Source organism: Medicago sativa, chromosome 8 (assembly GCF_051527215.1).
Source record: "Medicago sativa cultivar Bolivia chromosome 8, Bolivia_mono, whole genome shotgun sequence".
NCBI classification, from domain to species: domain Eukaryota; kingdom Viridiplantae; phylum Streptophyta; class Magnoliopsida; order Fabales; family Fabaceae; genus Medicago; species Medicago sativa.
Genome location: NC_140756.1, coordinates 9,468,006 through 9,473,646, shown reverse-complemented (window position 1 = coordinate 9,473,646; position 5,641 = coordinate 9,468,006). Strand labels below are relative to the sequence as shown.

Here is a 5,641-nt window from a genome sequence, read left to right as displayed (position 1 = left end):
AATCCTTTATTGTATCAAAATTTTAAAATAGTCACTCATTGTGTACTTTGTTAATCAAAATAGTCCCTAAAGCTAAAATAATCTCTCAATACTCACAATAACTCTTCTCATATAGGACTAAAATGACAATAAATAAGTACTTATAAGGATTACTATGACAATAAGCAAGTACATTGAAGGACTAACATGACAATACTAACAAATTATTTTAATGTCGAGACAATTGTGACTAATGAAGTGCACAATTAGAGACTATTTTAAAATTTCGATGCATTGGAGATTGGAGGACCATGGCTACTTACCAAAATGACTATTACCCCTATATATTTTGAATGACCAAACCATAAGCTGCAAACGCAATTCCATGGCTAAAGCAACTCATATAGCAGTAGTTTCAATTCCTCTATTTAGCCACCAAAGTTCTATTATTGAGTTTTGCAAGAGACTAACTCATCTCCATCACCACATTCATATCACTTGCATCTTCCCCACCATTGATGCACCAATCCCTGCCACCCTCAAATTACTTGAGTCTCTTCCTTCATCCATAAACTGCACTTTCCTCCCTCCAATAAACAAACAAGACTTACCACACAATTTTATCTTGGAAAACGATGCGGCGCGGCGACGGCTCAATCCATGCCATCTCTTCGTAACTCCTTGAGGTTACTTTGTTCAACTTCAACATGCACACCAGTGTCTGCATTGGTTGTTGATCCTTTCGCAAGTCAAGCATTAGAAATAGCAAAAGACTTGAACCTCTTGTCTTTTGTATACTTCCCATTTTCTGCCATGATAACTTCATTCAACTTGTATATTCCGACACTGCATGAACAAATTTCATGTGAATACAAAGATCACCCTGACCCTATTCAAATTCCAGGTTGTCTACCTATTCGTGGCCAAGATCTTCCTCCCGAATTTTTTCATGATCGATCTTGTGTTGCTTATGCGATTTTTCTTCGACATTGCAAGAACTTGTCTCTTGCTCATGGTTTCTTGGTGAATAGTTTCGCAAAAATGGAGGCAAGTACAGTCAAAGCCTTGCAGGAGGAGCACAACAAAACCACCAAATTAGTGTATATGGTTGGACCAATCATACAAACTGGTTCAAATAGTACTGATGAGTCAAATGGTTCAATCTGTTTGAAGTGGTTGGAGAATCAAACACCAAACTCAGTTTTGTATGTGTGCTTTGGAAGTGGAGGAACTTTATCTCAACAACAAACCGATGAACTAGCTATGGGGTTAGAGTTGAGTAATCAGAAATTCTTGTGGGTATTGAGAGAACCAAGTAATTCTAAAGATGTAGATTACAAAATTGCTGCAATAGGAAATGATGATAATGACCTATTAAAGTACTTACCACATGGGTTCTTAGAGAGAACCAAAGAACAAGGGTTAGTTGTTCCTCTTTGGGCACCACAAACCAAAATCCTAAGTCACACTTCAAGCGGTGGATTTTTAACACATTGTGGTTGGAATTCAACACTTGAGAGTATTGTGTCGGGAGTGCCAATGGTAACTTGGCCATTGTTTGGTGATCAAATGTTGAATGCTATTTTATTAGTAGAGGGGCTTAAAGTGGGTTTGAAGATAAAATTTAATGAGAATGGTATTGCAGAAAGAGAGGAAATTGCTAAGGTGGTTAGAGATTTAATGCTTGGAGAAGAACGAAGTGAGATTCGACAAAGAATTGAAAAGCTTAAAGATGATGCAGCTTGTGCATTAGCAGAAGATGGTTCCTCTACTAGGGCACTTTCTGAATTTGGTACTCGAGTGGAAAACTTATCGTTATTATAATTGAAAATATGTATTTGCCGAATAGTTTGCATTGAATAATTTGCAACTTGATCAATTAAGCTCGAGGGAGTTCGATCATCACATACTCCCTCCGTCCTAAATTATAAGAAGAAAAAAAAAACTCACTTTCTTTGTCTCAAATTATAAGTTAAAAAGACAAACTTTTATCATACATAATTATATTGTTTCAAAAAATTATCTTTTTTAAAGGAAAATTAAATGCAAAGTGCATTCAATTTGCTCTCTCTTTTATTTTCTCAATAATCAATAACCAATTAAAATTGTTTTTACATCTTCCTATAAAACTTATTTCAAGGATAACACAAGAAACTATGTTGCAAACTACTATGTTTTGGTTTTCTTAATAAGTATAATTTTTTTTTTTTTTGCCGAATAGTTGCTATATCTACTTTCTTACATTTTTCTCAATAAAGACCATTCATTGTGCAATAAATAGGGTTGGAAAGCGTGAAAAGCCAAGACCAAATTAAGTCCATTTAATGTTTTATTTCATGCGGGGAAAGTTGGTATTGCATCTAATATTATCTATCTATTTATCTATTATTATTATTATTATTATTATTATTATTATTATTATTATTATTATTATTATTATTATTATTATTATTATTATTATTATTATTATTATTATTATTATTTATCTCTCCGACCTCCGCCCTTGTATGTAAGTCCTTTTTCTTTTTTCACTTATCTTAAGTAAAGTTGTCGGTGTAAATAATGTGTCTTTTTGTGTATTAATATCGTGTCGTTCCTAGCGTTTTTGGGGCCTTAGGCATTTTTTGAAAAAATGGCCCCTTACATAATACATCATAAGCTTTTTTAGTTTATTGTTATGATTTTACTAGCGCTTCATTTATTTATTTTTTCTTCGCTTTTCACTACAAGATAAAAAAATTTAGGAAACATCTTCAAATAAATCAAATACTCCATATAAACTAAATATCATAGAATTAAAGAACAATAGCTTCGCAAAGTAGACCGAAATTTTAGTACCCGAATAGTAGACACCGAAATTTTGACATCTAGTGATAGTATAACACCAAAATAATTAAAGTATATCAACATGTAATTAATTAAATTTTAGACATTTGGATACAAAATTCTCCAACGTTAAACGCAAAACAACAATAATACTTGATAAAAAAATCGAGTGTTAAACTTTTTAGAGTAATCTAAGAAACAAGAACTCATTTGTATGCTATAAGTAAATCATTCCTCTTTTTATATGCTACAAGTACCAAGTTTATATTACTATATTGGTATAATTAATTTATTTTTGATACTTTAAAGGCAATGTTAAGATTAGTTTCTCTAGTAGACCCATTTCCAACTAAAATATAATTTGTTTTGTTATGAAGATTCTCCCAATTTTTTGGATAATAAACATCACAAATATTTATAATATTAGTGAGACACATTATTAGGAATAAAGGGCCCCAAAAAATATCAAAAATTTCTTGGCATATTATTAGAAATGAAGGGCACACTTTTTTTGGGAGGGTGTATATAGAAAACTTTGTTTTATATGGGGTATATATAGCAAATTGTATAAAAAAAAGGCCAAAACAAAAACAGATTTCAGCCCATCTTTTCATGACAATTTTCGGGCCTGTTAGTATATTTTACTATACAAACCCCAAAAATTCAATTCTTATTATATACACCCCCACCTATAAAAAATTTTAGGGCCCCCTACCGGCATGGGCCCTAGGCCGTCGGACTCCCGGCCTATGCCTAGGGACGGCCCCGATTAATATTGCCAAATTGTTCTTTGCTTGTATGTGTATTAAATTTGACTATTCATATTTCAAGACAAGTTGATAGTATTAATTAGGGGTATGTTTAGGAAAAAATAAATGCATCTAGTAATTTGAAAAGGGGTTTACATTTAGAGACAAAAATAAAATCAAATGGGTGCTTAGATATAAGGACGGATGAAGTATTATTGAAGGATAGTGAGCAAAACATAATGCAAACCCTAATTAAATAAAATGTCTATTTTGTCCTCTATGTTTTTCATATCATTCCAATTTAATCCTCCCACTCATATCTAAAAATCTCACAATATTAGTTTTTAATGCTATGAATTATTAGCCTTTAATGTTCGTCAAATTGTAACCGTAGAATATGAGACAAAAATGATGATTTTAGTCCATATGATATTATGAGAGCTTTAGAGACAAAATATGTATCGGTGAATTTGCGGCCTTTGCCACTAGACCTACACTCGTGCGAGGCACGGGTTGGGTCTGATGTAATACTTATGTCGTGATTCACTATTTATGAAAATATTAATGTTGTTTATATAGAACTTATAGTCGGCGAGAAACATAAACAACAAAAACTAATATTCATTTGATGTAACAATATCATCTTCACCATCTTTATTGGTTATCAATATCTTCAATCACATTTCTAAAAACTTCTCTCGTAAACCACATTTGATGTAACAGTATCATCTTCACCATCTTAATTGGTTATCAATATCTTCAATCACATTTCTAAAAACTTCTCTGTAAACCACGTTTGATGTAACGATATCAACTTCACCATCTTCATTGGTTATCAATATCTTCAAACCTTTTCTTGAGGTCACTCTTGAAATTGCAACATATAATTGACCATATGAGAATATTGATGTTGGAAGATATACTCCAACGTGTTTAAGTGATTGTCCTTGAGTTATATTAATGGTCATTGCAACCTTGATTCCCATTCATATTCTTCCTTGACATCTTAGTTATGTCTCCCTATCTTCCACATATCACTTTATATTCAGCTTCTCTCTCGCATTTATTTTTCTTCCCTTTTTTTCCCTCTTTCTCATCTTTCTTTCTCCATTCCATTTCTTGATCATTTGTTTTTCTCCCTCTTCCCGCATTATTTTCCATTTCTACACATATCTAAATATTTGTTCTTAGAGAGTTAGGATTTAAGGATAATTTTTTTTTATTTCATTGGTTTGTTTCTCATCCATCTTTCTCTTCAAATTAGAGACACATTATGATCTAAAAAATATTTTGTTAGTGGGATAATTGGATATATGCATGAATGGGATAATTCACTCTTAAATAGAAATTTTGTATTGAAACTTGTATATTTAATCTTAAATATAAAACTTTTAAATAAATAATTGTTGATTTCCAAAAAATAGTTACTACTATTAATTGTTTTAACATGTGCAATTCAGTTGTCAAAAAAAATGTGCAATTCACTCTTGGAAAACAATCGTTAAAAGGTTGTTCGATAAACTTTGCAGTTTGATTTTTTTTAAACGATTATTTAAGGTGTTCACTATGCTAATTAATATATTTGCTGTCATTTTGTTTCATATCTCCATTGGTCCCTAATGATTTGGTTGTAAGTTACTAACTGCACCTCTAATTCATAAGGATCTTTTAAATATGCATTAGAGTTGTATGTGTATATTGATTGTAATTTATAAATATCTTATTTTTAATTACTTATCATTTTTGTTAATGATAAGGTTAATTTTATTTCAAGTAATCTAGTGATTAGAACTCATACATTTTAAAAGTAAAGAAGTGGGGTGTTCGTAATTCGAACTCGACCCCGTATATAATATGCAATATTCCTACAAACTGAATTAAGCTCAAGGAAATGTTAGTAATGAGGTTATATAAGGTCAAAGGTGACATGATGTATATGAAATAACGTTATCTTTTTGCTGCATGTACTTATCAATGGAGTACACTAACACACCAACGTCCAACTACAATAACTATTTGAAAGTTTTTCTAATCTAGAAATAACATGACAATCCTGAATATGTGCAATTTAATGTAGAAATTGTTCT

General features: G+C 31.4%; 1 pseudogene; it reads left to right on the top strand.

Annotated features, from left to right (window-relative positions):
• On the top strand, positions 1-1,884 carry LOC146896753 (hydroquinone glucosyltransferase pseudogene; annotated as a pseudogene).
• The last annotated feature ends 3,757 nt before the right edge of the window (positions 1,885-5,641 follow it).